The sequence below is a fragment of the Rhinolophus hipposideros genome (assembly GCF_964194185.1).
Source record: "Rhinolophus hipposideros genome assembly, chromosome: 6".
Taxonomy (NCBI): domain Eukaryota; kingdom Metazoa; phylum Chordata; class Mammalia; order Chiroptera; family Rhinolophidae; genus Rhinolophus; species Rhinolophus hipposideros.
This window is the reverse complement of record NC_138052.1, coordinates 31799105-31807446: the sequence shown is the minus strand read 5'-3', so window position 1 is coordinate 31807446 and position 8342 is coordinate 31799105. Positions and strand designations below refer to the sequence as shown.

Sequence of the window (8342 nt, the reverse complement as noted above, 5' to 3'; positions counted from 1 at the left end):
TTTGATTCTAAATGAGAGCTTTGCTGCATTGAGTAATCTTGAAGGTAGGTCCTTGCTTTTCATCACTTTGAATATTTCCTACCAATCCCTTCTGGCCTGCAATGTTTCTGTTGAGAAATCAGCTGATGTCTTATGGGGGCTCCCTTGTAGGTCACTAACTGCTTTTCTCTTGTTGCTTTTAAGATTTTGTCTTTGTCCTTAACCTATGGCATTTTATGAGCCAGCACGCTTCTGTTGTGCAACTACCTATGGCATTTTAATTATAATGTGCCTTGGTGTGGGCCTCTTTGGGTTTATCTTTTTTGGGACTCTCTGCACTTCCTGTATTTGGATATCTATTTCCTTTCCCAGGTTAGGGAAGTTTTCTGTCATTATTTCTTCAAATAAGTTTTCAATTTCTTGCTCTCTCTCTTCTCCTTCTGGTACCCCTAAGATGTGAATGTTGGTAGGCTTGATGTTGTTCCAGAGCCCCCTTAAAGTCTCCTCAATTTTTTGGATTCTTTCTTCTTTTTGCTGTTCTGATTGGGAGTTTTCTGCTACCTTATCTTCTACATTGCTGGTTTGATCCTCTACTGCATCTAACCTACTGTTGATTCCCTGTCATGTATTCTTCATTTCTGATATTGTAGTCTTTATTTCTGACTGGTTCTTTTTCATGTTTTCTATCTCTATTTGTATGTTTTCTATCTCTTTGTTGATGGTCTCCTTAGGATCATTGAGCATCCTTATAAGTGTTCCAAACACTTATAACCAGTGTTTGGAACTCTGTGTCTGTTAGATTGATTGTCTATATTTTGTTTAGTTCTTTTTCTGGAGCTTTGTTCTGTTCTTTTATTTGGGACATGTTTCTTTGTCTCCCCATTTTGGCTGCCTCTCTGTGTTTGTTTCTATACATTAGGTAGGGCTGCTATATCTTCTGGTCTTAGTAGAGTGGCCTTATGTAGTAGGTGTGCGGTAGGGGCTCAGTGGTGTAGTCTTTCTGGTCACTTGAACCACATACTCCAGGTGTGTCCCTTGTGCATGTTGTGTGTGTCCTCCTGTTGTAGTTGAGCCTTGGTTGCTATTTGTACATCAATGGGAGGGACTAGCCCTCGGGCTCATTGTTTGTGAGGACTGCCTGTGACTACAGTGGAAAAGTTGTGGTGTAGGGGCTGACCCTACAGAGCAGGATCTGCCTGACCAGGGCTCTGGTGCCTGCTCAATCTGCCTCTTGGACACGTATTTCTTGGAGGCAACTGTGTGTTGTTCCAGCTCTTTTTGAGGCTGGCCACTGGGGGTGCCAGACCCAGGACCACGTTGGAGATCTGCTGTAGGTCAAGTTCAGCACCCCGTGCCCCACCCAGATCCACCCGACGGGAGCCACAAAGAAATACAAAGATGGCTGCTGCCCATGCCGTGCTTGGAGGTGCCTCGAGAGGCCAAGTTGCGAACCAAATCTGGCTGCTACTAATGCCAGGCATAGGGCTGCTCAGCCAGAGGTTCAGGACACACTCAAGCCAGTTGCTGCTTGTCTGGGTTCTGTGAACCTTTGAGAGACCCTAGGAAAGTCTGCAGCATGAACCAAGACAGATGGTTTGTATAAAACAGCCCCTGGAAGAGGCTTGGGTGTGCCCAATAGTTGAGTGGGGAGTGGTCTCGAATCACCAGGGTGGGGCAAATGAATGGCATTAGCCACCCTGATGGCGAGTCAGATACGGCAGCCTCCTGTGTGTGTCTGCATGCTGGGAAGGGGGATGACTCAACAAAGAAACAATGACCTCCACCAACTCCTCTATGTGGGAGAAAACTGCCCCTCCAGCTCCCATCCCAAGACAGACAACTCAGTTCCTCACTTCATTTCCCTGCTGACTCTCCAGCTGCTGCCCCAGTCCTGGAGCTCAGAGCCAGTGATTCAGTTGGTGAGTAAGTCTGTTACGGTTCCTTTAAGAGTAACGGCTGGGACTCCAGCTGCTCCCTGTCTTACTCAGTCACAATCTCCTCTGGTTTTCACAACCAGAAATTATGGGGATTTTTCTCCCTGGCACTGGAACCCTCGGCTGGGGAGGGGCTGGGACCCCTTGCTCCTCCCGGTATTTGTGTGTATGTGGGGAAACCTATGCAGCCAAGATATCCCTCCTGATTTTTAGTGGTCACATGCAGGTGTGGGACCAGCCTGTTCTGCATTTCTGCCCCTTTTACCAGTCTCAAGGTGGCTTCTTCTGCATGTCCTTAGTTATAGAGCTGTGGTTCAGCAAGATTTCAGGAGATTCTAATGACGGTTGTTTTGTAGTTTAGTTATAATTTTGCTGTGGTCGTGAGAGAATATAAACATAGCGCTTACCTACTGTGCCATTTTAACAAGAACTGTTGACATCTTTTGATCGCTATTATCTCCTCTCTCATTCTCTCTGTGCTTGTGAAATTTTTAGATTTTCTTTTAAAAAGTTCTTTACCACCATTTCAGTGAGCTTTTGAGTAATGACAATGACGGTAAACAGATGTTTTGCTTTGCCTTATTTGAATGGTAGTCTGAACTTTGTGCATTCTAGTATAAACATAAATGTTAATTGCTTCTAGATGATCAAGCTTATGGAGCACCTATATTCTCAGGGCATCAGAAACAATTGTGGTGCTGTCTGCTAATTGTTCCCCATTAATTTCTGGCCAATGGAATACAAAGGATTGATGAATACTAATTCTGCTACTTGGAGCATAGACATGGATGAAGGTGGAACCCTAGAGATAGCAGAGCAACAAGATAGAATATCTGGATCCTTGAACTCTGTGGAGCTGTCATATCCTTATGCTTGGAAAATAATGTGGGAGAGAAATTAACTTTGACTTCTATTTTGTACAAACTTCTCTTATTGCCTTTTATTTATTTGGTTGGTTGGTTTACTACCAGTAAACCAGTACCTTACATAATAAACAATAATATTTCTTTTTGCTAAGGAAGTCAGGATATGAGAACAGTCATAAGCATGAAGGATGAAAAACAAAAAAGAAAGAGAATAATTTTTTCCTATAAGTGATTATATAGTTCATTAAAACAAAACACTCCTCTCAGATTTAGAGTACAAAAATTCTCATTCTTCTTTTGGAACCCTTTCTGAAAAGATCTTCTGTGTACCTTGTAACTTTGATTGTTTTTATATATATAAAAGTTGCCAAAAATAGCATTATGTCCTACTTGGTAGTTGACTAATCTTAGGTTTATTTTTATTATTAATGAAAAATGGAACTCTTTCTTTCAGTCCTACATTTTAGTCAGACATGATATCATGCAAACTGGTTATATTTTGAAAACATAGCTTTTCTTTGGTGATTCAGCATCATTCTCACTGATTGCTCCCATGTCTAGGTTCTAGGGTTGGAAGAAGATGATGTTAGACTAATATGTTTTATTTAACATTGACTAAAAGAGTTCAGAATGTTGATGTAACAAATTTTGTTTTTAAGAAATAAGAGTGAAGAGGGAGTCGTTTCCTTTTTCTGCTCTGGCCGCAGCCATGAGTATGCTCCGGCTTCAGAAGAGGCTTGCCTCCAATGTCCTTCACTGTGGCACAAAGAAGGTCTGGTTAGATCCCAATGAGACCAATGACATTGCCAATGTCAATTCCCATCAGCAGATTTGGAAGCTGATCAAAGATGGGCTGATCATCCGGAAGGCTGTGAGTGTCCACTCCCGAGCTTGTTGCTAGAAAAACACGTTGGCCATAGGAAGAGTAGCCATATGGGCATAGGTAAGCGAAAGGGTACTGCCAATGCTTGAATGCCTGAGAACGTAACTTAGATGAGAAGGATGAGAGAATTCTTTGCCGACTGCTCAGAAGAGACCGTGAATCTCAGAAGATTGACATGTATCACAGCCGGTACCTGAAAGTGAAGGGTAACGTGTTAAAAAAAAAAAAAGCGGATTTTCATGGAACACATCCACAAGCTGAAGGCAGACAAGGCTCGCAAGAAGCTTCTTGCTGATCAGGCTGAGGCCTGTAGGTCTCAGACCAAGGAAGGACCCAAGTGCTGTGAATAGTGGCTCCAGGCCAAGAAGGAGGAAATCATCAAGACTCTGTCCAAGGAGGAAGAGATGAAGAAATAAAGCTTCACCTCTCTTACCTGTACATAGTGACCTGTACTTAAACTTAGCTCTTCTAGCCATTGTCCAAGACATAGATCGAACATTCAATAAAATAGCCCTCATCTGCCAAAAAAAAAAGAAAAAAAGAAAGATAAAAGACTGGATTATTTTTTAAAGATTTATTTTTTCTTTCTTTCTTTCTTTTTTTTTTTAAATGGAGGTATAATTTATATAAAATGCACAGACTTTACATATTCCATTCAATGAGTTTTGACCAAATAAGACATAGAATACTTCCAGCACCTGAGAACTTTTCCTCATGCTTCTTCCTAAACAAAACCCTTCAAACATCCATAGTTAAGCATTGTTCTGATTTCTGTCACCACAGATGTGTTTTGGGCTTCATATAAATAGAGTAATACAGTGTATATTCTTTTGGAGCTACTTACTTTTGTTCAACATAATTGAATAACAGGCCATTGCTGTTATTGAGGCCATGATAACAGGCCATGAATGAGAAGTTGGTCACAGCAGCCAGCTTCCAACAACACTGCTTCTGCTTAGTTTTATGCCAGTAAAATGGATGCTCTGTGATTGGCCTCTTTTACCAAGTAACTAATTTCTTAGCCAGTCTTGTGTGATGCATCTGATTGGCACAATTTATCTCACATATCTTCACCCGCAGCTAGGAAGTTGGAAATTATGTGTTTGGATTCTTCATTAAGATGGAAAGATGTCTATCATGTGTAATTATCCAAACACGAAGAATGGGTTCAAAAGATTCTGATTAGTTACAAATGACAGATATCTGCTGCCTACCAAATCTTTCACTAAAGTCTAAAAACCTTTTATAATGGTGTTGTGGAGAATAAAGGAAAAGAGCAGTAAGTGGAAGTGAGGTTTATCACATATTTTCCTGATGCTCAACTGGAGGAAATAACATATTATTTAAAGCTTGTGCCCAAGAACCCAGAAAATAACAGCAAAGTGAGTCCATGAGCAACTTGAAGCACCAGAGAGAGTACAAGATTCCAGACTAACAATACACTAGAGAAAGATTACCTATGTTAAAAATTAATTTTTATACTGTCATCAACAAGACAAATAATAACAAGCATTGGAGAGGCTGTGGAGGAAAAGGAGCCCTCATACACTGTGAATGTAGACTGGGTCAGCCTCTGTGGAAGGTAGAGTAGAGGTTCCTCAAAAAATTAAGAATAGAATTACATATGACCAGCAATCCCTCTTCTGGGTATCTACCCAAAAAATCTGAAAATATTTATTCATAAAGATATATACAGTCTGATAATTAAGTTCGTTAACTTGCCACCGTGTGCTTACCTTGGCAGCACTGTACAAAGAGTTCGGTGAGGTTTCATAACCTTGGTATATCAGTGTCTCACAGCTGTGTTCATGTCGACATGTGGTGGTGTCTTGCTGAGTGATGCTCATTACTGTTCTGAGTTTTTATATGCTGTCATAAGATTGTCTGAGCTTGAATTAGAGCAACGTACAAACATTAAATTTCTTGTTAAACTTGGCTAGAGTGGAAGTGAAATCAGGGACATGTTAGTCTAAGTTTATGGGGATAATGCCATGAAGAAAATGGAAGTGTACAAATGGATTAAACGTTTTTCTGGAGCAGAGAGAACACATCATTGATGAAGAGAGGTCAGGGCGGCCAGTAACAAGCAGAACTGACAGAAACATTGTCAAATTCATCGAATTGTGTGTCAAAATTGTTGGCTGACTGTGAGAAGCATAGCAGACCAAGTAAACATCGACAGAGAAACAGTTAGGGAAATCTTAACTGAAAATCTTGGCATGAGAAGGGTGTGTGCAAAAATGGTCCCAAAGGAGCGCACCAATGAACAAAGGCAAAGGAGAGGTGAAGTTTGCCAAGACCTTTTGGAGAGGCAAGATGATGTTTTCGGCCATTTTATCTCTGGTTATGAAACGTGGATGTAATAATACGACCCTGAAACAAAGTGTCAAAATGCACAATGGAAGTCAGCCAATTCTCTACTACCAAAAATGTTCTGTCAGTCTAAATCAAGAGTCAAAACAATGTTGCTAACCTTTTTTGATATCAGAGGGATAATTCATTATGAATTTGTACCAACTGGAAAAACAGTTAACCATGTTTACTATTTGAAAGTTGCTGGCTGAGTGAAAAAGTTGGACAAAAATGACCTGAACTTTTCACCAAAAAGTTATGACTCTTGCATCACGACAATGCACCAGCTCACATGGCACTGTCTGTTAGGGAGTTTTTAGCCAGTAAATAAATAACTGAATTGGAACGCCCTCCATATTCATCTGATTTTGGCCCCCAACGACTTTTTCTTTTCCTGAAGATGAAGGAAATATTGAAAGGAAGACATTTGATGATATTCAGGACATCAAGGGTAATGTGATGACAACTCTAATGGCCATTCCAGAAAAAGAGTTCCAAAATTGCTTTGAAAGGTGGACTAGGCGCTGGCATCCGTGAGTAGTTTCCCAAGGGTAGTAGTTCGAAGGTGATTGTAGTGATATCCAGTAATGAGGTATGTAGCACTTTTTCTAGGATGAGTTTGTGAACCTAATTGTCAGACCTTGTATATACTCTGATGTTCATTATAACTTTATTTACAGTGACCAAGACATGGAAACAACCAAAGTGTTCTTCGATAGATGATTAGATAAAAGAAGATGTGGTATATATACACAATGGAATACTACTCTGCCATAAGAAAAATTCAAATACTGTCATTTGCAACAACGTGGATGGATCTTGAGATGATTATGCTAAGAGATATAAGTCACACAGAAAAAGTCAAGAACTGTGTGACTTCACTCATATGTGGGATATAAAACTGAAAGCAATAAGGGAACAAGACAGAAACAAAACCTCATAGACACAGAAAACAGTTTAGGGGGTAAGGGGGAAAAGGGAATGGTAGAAGAGAATAAAGGGGGTCAAATATGTGGTGATGGAAGGAGAACTGACTCTGGGTGGTGAGCACACAATATGACATATAGATGATGTATTACAGAATTGTACACTTGAAACCTATAAAATTTTACTAATCTTTGTCACCCCAATAAATTTAATTAACAAATTTTTTTTATAAAGAATACAATCATAATTCTCAAATAAATATGAAATGAATACTATCAAAGATATTTAACTCATTAATTTATTGAAGAAATAGTAAACCTTAATTGAATAAAAATTAGAAAATACAAATAGACAAAGGTAGAAAATAAACAATACCCATAACTTTACTTTCAAAGAAGCTATATATTTGTGTAGCAACTATATATACATATATGTATATATGTACATATATAATATTATGTTATATAAATATAATATAATATAATATTAGATGATATATACCAAGGGTGCCAAAAAATGTACACATTTTAAGAGATGTTATCTATGTATTACTTTTCAAAGTTGAATTGAATTACGGTAGCAATGTGTAGAATTACATTCGCGCAAAAGATCTTGTTAATCATGTGAATGTAATTAATTGTATAACAATTTTAATACAGTTTTTTCCTTTCTTAAGATGTGCATACTTTTTTGGCACCCTCTCTTTATGTATAATTCCCATATGAAATACACAACACATATACACACAGACACACACACACATATATATTTGGAAGGGACCATATATGGGATCATACTAGACTTAATGTATTGTTTTAAAATAGAATTAATAAATGAGAAGAATTTAAGTTTTAAATTAGAATGTGATTCTTTTTTTTTTTTTCTTTTCCTCTTTTCCCTAAAAGTAGTTTTCTGTCAAATCATTCTATGGGCCCAACTGGAAAAAATGAGTGAAAGATCACAACTAAGTAAGACGTCAGGCTAATTCGAACAACTGTATAGAGAGGATTCAAGCATCTGGATGACTGTTGGACTAGATGACCTCTCAATTTTCCAACGCTAAAGTGACTGACGTAAGGGAGTTTTGGGAAATTAGACTGGAAAGTCAGATTTCAAGCTGGTTGCATTTATATCTTGGATCCAAAGCTGTGGATATGTAAGGGTGTCGGGGGAAATATATGGGAGCATATTTTCATAAAATAAGAGTGCCAAAGTCAGTAATCTTTTTAAATCTTTTTCTTCCTCTTCTTCTTCCTCCTTCCTCTTGTCTTTTCCCCTTTTCTTTACTTTTACGTGGAATGATCACAGTCTCTCAACTTTCTTAGAATTCCCATATGAAACAACTTGGGTTCACTTCCCAAATAATAAGGGGAAGTTCAATGCCAGATACACAACTCTGTC

The 8342-nt window shown here is 38.8% G+C and overlaps 1 pseudogene across 1 annotated transcript; it reads left to right on the top strand.

Annotated features, from left to right (window-relative positions):
• Positions 1-3488: 3488 nt before the first annotated feature.
• On the top strand, positions 3489-4078 carry LOC308499051 (large ribosomal subunit protein eL19-like; annotated as a pseudogene). The gene has a single exon. The product of its transcript is annotated as a large ribosomal subunit protein eL19-like (transcript).
• The last annotated feature ends 4264 nt before the right edge of the window (positions 4079-8342 follow it).